At 43.0% G+C, this 12,269-nt stretch overlaps 1 protein-coding gene across 2 annotated transcripts in view; it reads right to left on the bottom strand.

The window, feature by feature from the left end:
• Usp33 (ubiquitin specific peptidase 33) overlaps positions 1-5,094 on the bottom strand; it is a 70,575-nt gene extending 65,481 nt beyond the window's left edge. For both annotated transcript variants that reach the window (XM_070007334.1, XM_070007333.1), the window contains exon 1: positions 4,901-5,094. The gene's annotated coding sequence lies outside the window, so the exon portion shown is untranslated. The remainder of the gene's footprint in view (positions 1-4,900) is intronic.
• Between the last annotated feature and the right edge of the window lie 7,175 nt (positions 5,095-12,269).

The following is a 12,269-nucleotide window of genomic DNA, read 5'->3' on the forward strand; positions in this document are numbered from 1 at the left end:
GAGGACAAAAAAAAGCTAAGAATAAGAGGAAGAAAAGAGAGGAGAGGAGGGAGGGGTAGGGAGGGGAGGGCTAACCAGAGGAGAAAGACTCAAAGGAAGCTAGAAAAGGAGAGGGAGGGATAGAAGGAAAGAAGGAAGGAAAGAGGGAGGGAGGGAAACAATTATAGAACAGTAAAATCTGTTGGGGACAGTTTTTGAGGGAGAGGAGAAAGGAGCATGACAGAAGGCTTGAGACTGGAATACAATGTGAAGATGTAACAATGTAATCCCTCTCCCTCTGTGTAAGAAAATATAAGGTTAAAAAAAAAAAAGATTACAGTATTGAGCCAGGTGTGTCTATAATCCTAGCTATTCAACAGGCTGAGATCTAAAGACCATGGTTCAAAGTCATCCCAGGCAGGAAAGTCTGTGAGACCCTTATCTCTAATTAACCACCAGAAAACCAGTACTCACACACTCTCCCTGCCCCCTCCCCCCAAAAAAACAACAAAGATAAGTGCTGCCATCTTTGCCAAACTTTTCTTCTTGTGAAATGCTGGCCTTACTCTCTTCTTTGGATAACTATTCATGTACAGTCTACCTTATTGTTACTATCCTCAATACCTTGTAATTCTTTTTTTTTTTAATTCTCCCGAAATAACTAATTTGAAAGCCAGCTACTAGCAACCATTCTCTACAATGGCTTTGGCAGGGAAGGGAACTGAACCCAAGGCTTCTCACCTGTGCTCCATCCTCATTCCTTCACAAACTATCTTTTGAAACTTACTACCACCTTGGATGGCCCCTTTACATTTTATCAATTACCACCTTCTGCTGCTTTTTTTAATTGTGAAAAGACTGTACAGAGGGGTTACAATTACATGGGCAAGATAATGAGTACATTTCTTATCAAGCATTGTAGCCTCCTCCTTTGTTTCCCCTTCCCATCCCTTCCCATCCTCCCCCCCCCCGCCCCTCCCACCCCCACCTTCTGTTGCTTTTATCACCACTTCTCAACACACGCTTCTAGGTAATCAGTTTAACAGGATTTTGTTTCACATCTGGATTATTCAATGAGAATGACTGTTAACAGACATATTTGTTACCTGGCCCCCGTATTCTTTCAAATCATTTTTCACCTGTATGGACAGTTTCCTGGCACACGGGCAACTTCCAATCTCAATCACGTCATTGCTTCTCTCCTAAGGTCCCAGCATCTCAGCAGATTGCCTAGACCTGACTAGAGCACCTGGGAGGTGCAGAGAACTTTTCACAGGTAATCACAATCAGTAAGGACTAGGAGTATCCCAATTCCACTAGAAGAACTATTCTGAGGCAATTAACACAAAAATTTCCACAGCCCTAAGCCCTGAAGCCTATCCATTATTGATCCTTGCCTTCTCTGACTTTACTCATTCACTCACCTGGCTTATCACCTGTATCCAGACTGTTACCTCTGGGTCTGAGTTCAAGATACACTTCAGGGAAGGCCCCAAATGATGCTGTCAACTGAGTGCTTGTATTGAAATATCATATAGAACCCCATTCGTATATGTTTAATATTAATTCTGAAAGACCTAGTTAAGATCTACTTCAGGCTGGGAAGGTGGCTCAGCGGTAGAGTGCATGCCTTGCAAGCATGAGGCCCTGGGTTCAATTCCTCAGCACCACATAAACAGAAAAAGCCGGAAGTGGCATTGTGGCTCCAGTGGTAGAGTGCTAGCCTTGAGCTGAAGAGCTGAGGGAAGTGCCCAGACCCAGAGTTCAGGCCCCATGACCGGCAAAAAAAAAAAGATCTACTTCAATATAAATATATATTTCAATATAAAGTTACCCAAGTAATTTCCCAGACTCTACTTTCTTCCAAACACAAATCATTCTGCCAGGAGGGGGAAAGTATTTACTATCTCCCTAATCCAATTCCTGAAGCACTTGCTGTTGTTCTGTTTATCTGGGGTTTTTTTTGTTTGTTTGCTTTTGGTGCCATCCCTAGGACTGGAACTCAGGTACTGAGCCCTGTCTCTGAGCTTGCTTTCTCACCCTCTCCCTCTCTCTCTTTCTCTCAAGGCTAGCTACACCACTTTGATTCACAACTCAACTTTCAGCTTTTAGGTGGTTAATTGGAGATAAAGTCTCATGAGCTTTCCTGCCCGGAGCTAGCTTCAAACCATGATCCCCAAATCTCATCTCCTGAGTATCTAGGATTACAGGTGTAAGGCACAAATACCCAACAAGCATTGTTTCTTAAATAATCATTTTCATTTACATATATCCTACATTGCACATAATCCACATACTTTCTTACAGACACTTAAACCAACTGTATTCATCTCAGACCTTGGAGTTTTCAACTAATTAAATTGTGCCTGAATTCACATGTAGATTTTTAGAATTTTAAAACTACATTAAAGAAATAGAGTGGGGCTGGGAAGGTGGCTCAGTGGTAGAGTGCTTGCCTTGCATGCATGAAGCCCTGGGTTCAATTCCTCAGTACCACATAGGCAGAAAAAGCTGGAAGTGGTGCTGTGGTTCAGTGGTAGAACACTAGCCTTGATCTGAAGAGTTGAGGGACAGCACCCAGGCCCAGAGTTCAGGCCCCATGACCAGCAAAAAAAAAAAGAAAAAAGAAAAGAAACAGAGCTACACAGATTTTAATTCTAACAACTCAGGAGGCTGAGACTAGAGAACCACCAGTCTGGCAAAATTTTTATTGAGTTGAGATCTTGTCTCAATAAAAGGGGAGAGGGGAAGAAAAATGAAAGGAGGGGAGGAAAAAGGAAAAAGAAACAGAAGGGAAGGGAAAAGAGGGGGAAAGAGGAGAAGGGGAAGAGTAGAAAGGTAAACAGAAAGGAGAAGGGAGATGAAGGAGGATGAGAAGGAAAGGGGGGATAGGAGAAGGGAAGGGAAAATGAGGGAAAGGTGAAAAACAAACAGAAGGGAAAAAAAGGGAAAAGAAAAGGAAAGAAAACAAGTTGTTGCTCAATTCATTCCTTTAAAAATATTACATATTTCTCTTCCCATATCTTTCAGCATTTTACATCCCATTCTTTCAGATTTCAGCCTGTTATATTATAGGTCATAGTACTCTAACCTTAATCTATCTAAACTGCAAGTTATACTGAAATCTGCTTTGGCAACACTGTAAGGAAATTCTGAATATTACACCATCTTCTGATATGGGGAAAGACTATTTCTTGGCATTCCTCAGAGGATTGCTATGAAGACCAAATAAATAAAAAAGGGTCACTGAAAATTCTAATAGTAATACATTAATGTTACAATTATCTCCTTCACTGTTAATTTTTCTTACCACCTACTTACTGTGCACTAAACCGTAGTCATGTAAAATGTTAATTGATAGTTTACAAATAACTGAACAGAGAAAAAAGTACTCAAAGAAAAAGTGAAAGTTGGTAATAAAGCAGATTAAAAAAAAACTATCTTAAACAAAATATCCCTCTTTTGCACACAGCAGGGTAAATTTTATTCCAAAATGTTTTGTACTTTTTCCACATCTTGCAAAAGTAACATTTAGAGCACTCAAACAGTGTAACTTACTTTTTCTTAAAATTGGCACTGATTTTCATTAAGATTCCTATTTCCTCCATCTTTATATTTAGTAGTATGAAAAGCAGTATTTCTATAGCCTGGTATGATCATCTAATCTGGTCAATTGTGCTGTCTTAATCAGAACTGAAACCCGGATGGCTTCACTACTTTTGGAAACAGGTTTTCCTTCATTAAGAAAAAAAGAGGGGCTGTGAAGTTGGCTCAGTAGTAGAGTACTTGCCTCACATTCGTGAGGCCCTGGGTTCGATTCCTCAGCACCACATAAGTAGAAAAAAAGCCAGAAGTGGCGCTGTGGCTCAAGTGGTAGAGCGCTAGCCTTGAGCTGAAGAGCTGAGGGACAGCGCCCAGGCCCAGAGGTTCAGGCCCCACAACAAGAAAGAGAGAGAGGGAAGGAGGGAAGGAAGGAAGAAGGAAAACAGATCAAAAGGGGGGGGAGGGGAAAAGAACCATATTCCGCATTTGTATTAATCTGAAAGTCTAGAAATCCCAGTGGTAAAATCGATTCTCAGTTTGGATTCCAGCTCTGGCCAGCGTTCTACCTATGGCTCAATTTTTCCAGACTTAATGCTGGTTACAGAATATACTTACGCTGAGCCCAAAACACCTAGAAAAAAAAAATCTCATTGTCCAAGAGCTTGACATGCACCTCCTAAACGTTCCCGTGACAAACGTCTTACATCTGCGAAACATCTAACAAGAAACGACGTGGAAAACAACCATCGTGGAAATTTGATCCCCACCAAAACCGCAGATGGACAGACGGTAGGACTGGGCTGAGCCCAAGCCGAAACGTCAGGCAAAGAACAATTACGGGGACGATGACACCTCGGTTTTCCCGTTCCTAACAATGAATAACGGGGGCGCACGAACCGGTCTGGACGCCCCGACCGCGCCGCAAAGTGAAAGCAGAGCCGGGGGCGGGGCGGTTCTCGGTGGTCCGCGTCCCGGGAGCAAGCCTGAGGCCAGCGTGGGAAGGGGGGTGCGGTGGCGAAGGGGGTAACCGAGCTAAGGGAGCGCGGCCTCGCTCCCCGGCTCCGGCCGCCCAGCCGCGCGCCTCCCGGGCACGGTCCCTCCAACCAGCCCGGCGCCCGTCCTCCGCCGCCGGGCGCCCGTCACCGTAGGATGTCTACAGCGCCCGACACGGAAGGGCCGAGGCCTCGTTCCAGCCACGCGCGCGCGCTACCACCCCGGGAATCAAGACCCAGAGGCCGCGGCGCCTGGCCAGGGAGAATCGAGCCCGGCCCCCGGCGAAGGGCCCCGGAGCCCTTCCACCCCACGGCGATCCCCGCGCCGGCCGGGCCCCCCTCGGCCCCGCGACCCGCCCTGCCCCGCAGCGCCGCGCCGCACTCACCTCCACCGCCTTCCCCACGGGCCCCGCCAGCGCGGCCACCGACGTCTGCAGCGACTCCTCCGCACACCCCTCCTTTACGGCCCCGGCCTCCTACCCCAGCGGCGTGGAGTCGCGAAGACAGAGAAAGGCTCCGCAGCGTAGCCCGCAGGCTCCCCGCCTCCGAGCCTGCCACTTCCCTCACCAGCTGCGGCTCCTTCCGGTGTCTCCGCGCCGCTGCGGGCGTCTAGGGCAGGCAGGGAGGGACGGGGCGGGGCCGCGAGGAGGCCCGCCCCGGGGCGGGGCCACAGCCGGGCCCAGGTGTCCAGCTCGGCTGGAGTTCATCGCTTTTGATCGCAGCCAGTTGGTCTCCCACCGCAAGGGCCGTGGGTTAAGACGTTAGGGCCATCTGCGGCTTTTACGTTTTGTCCCTCTCTTCCTTAGTCGTGCATGACTATCAGAGGATCTGGCTCACTGCGTTCCAAAATGCAGGAGGGGCTGCCCCCCCACCCCCCCACATACCCCCTCCCCAAGGCCTCAGGTTTGCCATCTTGTGCAAAAAAGTTTAAGATTCACCTCAATTGGATTCTTCTTTCTATTCTCCTTTAGGCATGGGTTCTCCGGAAGCAATTGTGTTTCTTTTTCCATGTCTGCAGAGAAGAAATTCATCTCCTTTATCTTCCCCTAGGCCAAAATCAAGATGATCAAATGAAATATTTATTGAAACTTGGTATCTGCTTAGTGCCTACGGCACTGGAGGAGACTGCTTTATACTTTTGTAAAGTTTATTGGATTGATTTTAGAATATGTGGGGGGGAAAAAAACATTAAGTTAACGACAGAATCATGTTAGCTGGATATGATAGTACATTCCTGTAATTCCAATACTTGGGAGATAAAAGCAGTAGGATCATGAGTTGGTCTACATCAGAAAACCTTGTCTCAAAAAAAAAAAAAAAAAGAAAAAAGTTGAATTGACCTTTCTTTGTTTCAATATTGGAGCATGTATCTATTGTGGAGGATGTTCAATCTTTTCCAAGAATAGGTTGAAAAATATGGGGCTTTTACTTGCACGTATTTTCATGGTAAAAAAAAAAAAAGGACAATATTAACCATAATACAACATTCTACATAGGGCTCCACACAGAGGCTTAGTTTTCACCATAATGATCATGCATTGGGGATGTGAGAGAGAATGGCAGGCATCCATGATGCTGCTCCTCCTCCCTTTATTTTTACCTATTTCAAAATATTGCATTTACATGCTCCAAACTACAATGTCTTAATGTTGAAATATTAATATAATACTCCTGTATGAAATATAAGGGATAAGGGCCAGATGGCTGACAGAATTTCAGTTCAAAGCCAGCCCAGGAAGACTAATCTGAGAATCTTCTATCCAATTGACTAGCAAAAAGCCAGAACTAAGGGCATGGCTCAAGTGGTATAGATAGCGCCAGTCTTGAGAAGAAAAAAATCCCAACAAAACACAGATTTTAAAAAAGATGAAGTTCACTTCTGAAATCCTAGCTACTTAGGAGGCTGAGATCTGTAGGATCGAGGTTCAAAGCCAGTCCAGGTAGGAAAGTCCGTGAAACTCTTATCTCCAATAAACCACCAGAAAACTGGAATTGGCACAGTAGCTCAAGTGGTAGAGCACTAGCCTTGAGCTGAATTGCTGAGGGACAGCATTCAGGCCCAGAGTTAAAGCCCCACTACCGACAAAATAAATAAATAAATAAAGTATAAGAGAATGATCACCATAATTTCTTTCCCAATGACTTGTAACAATGTACTTACAAACTCTCTGACTTAAATAGGTTTATTTTTAGAAAGATAATGATTCTAAAGTTTTTCATCTTTCCTATACTTGCTATAAGCAGGCATATGCTATCTAATTAAAAATTATATATAGTTATATATATTTATATTTAATTTATGGCTTCAAAATAAAAGGTATTTTATAATGAGTGAGAAAATGAGTTACCTTTTCAATGTTCATGTATGTATATACATACATACATATACAGGCATACCTGTAGTCAGTCTGGCCTGGCTTTGAACTTTGATCCTCAGATATCAGCTTCTTGAGTAGCTAGGATTAATAGGCATGAATCATGGCACCTGGCTCAAAATACATATTTTAAAGGGGGGGCCATCATATTTTAAAGGGGGGGCATTAGAGTGTGCATGTAGCATTTGTTCAGCTTGAGTTAGATTCCCCAGTAAGCTGGAGTGGGGAGAGAGAGGGAGGAGAGGAGGAGAGGGAGAGAGAAAGGGAGAGATTGAGGTTGATTTTTTTTGCTGTGCTGGCCTTGGACTGAAGGGATCTTTCTGCCTCAGCCTCCCTAGCAGCTAGGACTATGGGCAGGTGTGCTAGTAACATTGTCCCCAGGCAAAGTATTACATACATTTTGATATTCATATGTCTGAGACTAAGTCTTTTTGAGGTACTGAGGTTTGAACTCAGAGTCTTGCTTCCAGCCAGATTTTTCACTGATTACTTTTAGAGCAGGATTTCATTTCACCTGAGGAGAATGAACTGTGATCCACCTACTTTTAGGCTTCCTGTCTTCACTGGGATCACAGGTTTCTTCCACTGCATCAAGCTTCTCTGTGGGGATGGATGGAATCTTGTAGACTTTTCAGCCTGGGCTGGCCTGGAACCACAATCCTCCCAATCCCAGCCTGACAAGTAGCTTCAGATAAGAGGTGTACATTATTGCACCTATTGATTGAGAAGGGAATCTCACAAAGTTTTTTGCCTAGGCTTGCCTTGAACTGTGATCCTCCTATTCTCAGCCAAGATTGGCTAGAATTTCCTGTGTGAGACACTGGTGCCCAGCCTGAGTAAGCTTTTGCAAATGCTGTGTCTCTCAACTTCTTCCCAGATAACTCCTAATAGGTATTACCTGTTAAACATAGTCCTCTTCACCACATCTTTCCCTTTTTATACCCTATTTTTCTTTTTAAAATATAATTTTATTGTTATTATTAAGGTGTTATACAGAGGAGTTACATGTTTCCATTTCCTGGAATTCATTTCAAAAATAGTATTTAAGTATTCAATAGTGTTATGCCTTTCCTAAGAGTATTCTCCTTTAGTCCCATTGTTGGTGTGTGAATGCCTAAAGGCCTCTCTACATTATCATATCCAGTTGTATTTTAGATCTAGCTTCCACATATGAAAAAAAAATGTGCTATTTGTCTCTGAGTTTAGCTTACCCACTTAATATGATTTGTTCTAGGTCCATCCATTTCCAAGCAAATGACATAATCTTATTCTTTCTGATGGATTACATTCATATAAGTACCACATTTTTGAAAATCTATTAATCAATTATAGGGCATATGAACTGTTTCCATAATTAAGCTTTTGTGAACAGCAAAAATGGACATGATTGTACAAATGTCTTTACAGTATCTTGCTTGTCATGCTTTGGGTAGATGCCCAAGAGTGCTACGGCTGGGTCTTAGGAAAGTTCTATATTTCAATTTTTGAGGAATCTCCAGACTGCCATCCAGAATGGTTGTACTAGTTTACTTTTCCACCAGCAATGCAATAGGACTCCTTTTTCCCCCACATCCTTGCCAGCATTTGTGGTCATTAAAGATCTCTGTGTTGGCCAGTCTAACTGGGGTGAGATGGAATCCCAAAGTTGTACCCTATTTCCTTATGTCAAAAAATGTATTAAATATTTAATTATTTTAAGATTGTTCTGTATGCTTAATTTTCTGCCAATCTGAACTTATGCTCAATGAGATTGGTGACTGTCTTGTTCAAAAAGTCCAAGAAGTTTTGAAGGATAAAAATACCTGTTCTACAAGATGTTATATTGAAAATGAATTTTACAACTTTGTCCAGGGGCTGAGGGGGCGGGGATGGGAAGGGATGGGAAGGGGAAACAAAGGAGGAGGCAACAATGCTTGATAAGAAATACACTCATTACCTTGCCCATGTAATTGTAATCCCCTCCTTACGGTATTTTCACAATATAAATAAATAAATAAATAAACAAATAAATAAAATACCTGTTCTTTGTCATCTTGGGGTATTTTGTCCCCAGGTGGGTGTTGGATGACATCCCTGAGGAGACTGGTAGAAGAAGGAATTGGTCACAATCTGTTTTAATGATGTGTTTCATACAAGAAGGTCCAAAACATCATTAGTGCTATTATTGAACCTGAATTTAAACTGAGGCCTTAAGATATGTTTTCAGTTATAAGTGCCAGATAAACTTTTGTTCTTAGGTGGCTAAATAAAGCTTGATTTATCAGCACGCAAAAGGAAACAACTTTTATTCTCTCTCAGTGTGGTCCCTAGAAATCTCTGAGGATCCCTTTCTACTCCTAGGACAAAATCTTAAAGCCTTTAGTTTTTCCAGTCACTACTGTATAATTTAAGACTTCTCCAGTGGTAAACAAATGAACTCTTCCCTCTCCTCTTGAAAGACCTATCTAGTAGCATGTCAAAAATCTCAAACTTGCCAGGTGCTGGTGGCTCACACCTCTATAATCCTAACTACTCAGAAGGCTGAAATCTGAGGATCATGGCTCAAAGCCAGCCCTAGCAGGAAAAGCCATGAGACTTTTATCTCCAATAAACCACCAGAAAGTCAGAAGTGGTGCTGCTATAGCTCAAGTGGTAGAGTGCTTGCCTTGAGCTGAGTTCAAGCCCCACAACAAGAAAGAAAGAAAGAAAGAAAGAAAGAAAGAAAGAAAGAAAGAAAGAAAGAAAGAAAGAAAGAAAGAAAGAAAGAAAGAAAGAAAGGAAGGAAGGAAGGAAGGAAGGAAGGAAGGAATTAAGAAAGAAAGAAAAGAAAGAAAGAAAGAAATTAAGAAAGAAATTAAGAAAGAAATTAAGAAAGAAAGAAATTAAGAAAGAAAGAAAGAATTAAGAAAGAAAGAAAGAAAGAAATTAAGAAAGAAAGAAAGAAATTAAGAAAGAAAGAGAGAAATCAAAGGAAAGAAAGAAGAAAGAAAGAAAGGAAGGAAGGAAGGAAGGAAGGAAGGAAAGAAAGAGAGGAAAGAAAGAAAGAAAGGAAGGAAGGAGAAAGAAAGAAAGAAGAAAGAAGGAAAGAGAGAAAGAAAGAAAAAGAGAAAGAAAGAGAGAAAGGAAAGAAAGAAAAGAAAGAAAGAAAAGAAAGAAGGAAAGAAAGAAAAAACTCTCAAACTTTTACAGTTCAAAAGTTTATTGCTCAGGCTAATGACTTTTTTTTCATTTTTGCACTTCTTTGTGTTAGAGAAGATAAGCACGGGGCTAGAGTGGTCTTGGTCTGATGTCACAGTTCCACTTGGAGCATCGCTTTAGTTCATCACTGGGGAGCTCTCACCTACAATTGCATGGCGGAGCAATGTACTCTCTGACTATCCACTTCTGATATTCACTTTGGTCTTCTGATTCTCAGGAATCCATCCCTAATGGGAATCATCTCACTCACAGACTAGTCTTCTTAAACATTTATTCATTCTCTCTTACTCTCTTTCTCCTTCCCTCCCTTCCCTCTCTCCTGGTTTGGGAGATCAAAAATAGAACCTCAGCAAGGTCATACCTCTAATCCTAAACTATTCAGGCTAAGATCCAAGGATTATGGTTCAAAACCAGACCAGGCAGAAAAGTTCGTGAGAATATTATCTCCAATTAACCAGAGAAAATTTAGAAATGGAGCTGTGGCTCAAGTAGTATAGTGCCAACCTTGGGCAGAAAAAGCCAAGTGAGAGTGCGAGGCTCTGGGACGAAGGCCCAGTACTGGCACACACGCACACACATGCTTGTGCAAGTGGGTGCACACACACACACATGCACACAAAGTTTATTTTATTTTATTTTATTTTATTTATTTATTTTTTTGGTCTGGTCGTGAAGCCTGAACTCTGGGCCTGGGCACTGCCCCTCAGCTCTTCAGCTCAAGGCTAGCGCTCTACCACTTGAGCCACAGTGCCACTTCCGGCTTTTTTCTTTTTTGCTTATGTGGTGCTGAGGAATCGAACCCAGGGCCTCATGCATGCAAGGCAAGCGCTCTACCACTGAGCCACCTTCCCAGCCCCACAACGTTTTTTTTTTAAAAGAAGGTTAAAAGAGGGCTGAGAAGGTGACTCAGTGGTAGAGTGCTTGCCTTGCATGCATGAGGCCCTGGGTTCGATTCTTCAGCACCACATAAGCAGAAAAAGCCGGAAGTGGCACTGTGGCTCAAGTGGTAGAGGGCTAACCTTGAGCTAAAAAGCTGAGGGACAGCGCCCAGGCCCAGAGTTCAGGCTCACAACTGACAAAAAAAAAAAAAAAAAAGGTTAAAAGAATAGGATCTTAGATATGCTAGGCAAGTCTTCTACCGTTGATCTACACCCTTAGCCCAACAGCCCCTTTCAAGACAGCTCAGACCAGCTCTGTTACACAGGGTCCTGCACTTGGTGCAGTGTCCTGCACTGCATGTATGAACTGTGGCTGCTCCAAATTAGCTTTGGTCTCATGGCTTAGGGCTTTTCCAATGCGAAAATTATTAGAGTAATAATAGAATTATAAGATTCTGATGGACACATGTCTTTTCCAAATGATCTTTTTTTGGGGGGGCGGGGGGAGGGAGGTCCGGTTATGGGGCCTGAACTCTGGGCCTGGGAGCTGTCCCTCAGCTCTTCAGCTCAAGGCTAGCGTTCTACCACTTGAGCCACAGCACCACTTCTGGCTTTTTTTCTTTTTGTTTATGTGGTGCTGAGGAATCGAACCCAGGGCCTCATGCATGCAAGGCAAGCGCTCTACCACTAAGCCACCTTCCCAGCCCCACAAATGATCTTTAAACCCCTCAAATTTGGCTTAGGAAAAGGGGGGGTCACCTATTTTTCACACTCATAATGGTAGCATAATTTGGATGTGGACATATTTGGCATTGAAATTTGAAACCACCACCAAGAATTCATTGCCATCTGTTCATTTGTTGAGTAATGGCTTGGGTTGCTCTAGCTCAGGGCTTCTAAAAATTGTCACTGCTGACATTTTGGACTGAATAATTGTTTGCTATGGGGGATGGTTCCTGTGCATTGTAGGCTCCTCTGGTGAATGTTACAGTAGCATCGTGGTTTTTTTTTTTTTTTTTTTAATTTTCTTGTCAAGGTGATGGACAGAAAGGTTACAGTTACATAAGTAAGGTAGTGAGTCCATTTCTTGTCGAACTTGTTACCTCCTCCCTCATTTTTTTCCCTTTTCCCTTCCCCCTGGCAGTAGCATCTTTAGCCTTTAGCTCCATCCATGCCAAAGGTCCCCCCTCCCAGTGGTAACAAACAGAAATATCTTCAGACATTATGAAATATTTCTTAGGAGCCAAATCAGTGGAAAAACAGTGGTCAAGCTGGTGCTTTTCAAAAATGTGTGTGTGTGTGTGTTTGTTTGTTGGTACAGACAG

This window comes from Dipodomys merriami, unplaced genomic scaffold (genome assembly GCF_024711535.1).
Source record: "Dipodomys merriami isolate MVZ:Mamm:240054 unplaced genomic scaffold, mDipMer1.0.p SCAF_7, whole genome shotgun sequence".
Lineage (NCBI taxonomy): Eukaryota > Metazoa > Chordata > Mammalia > Rodentia > Heteromyidae > Dipodomys > Dipodomys merriami.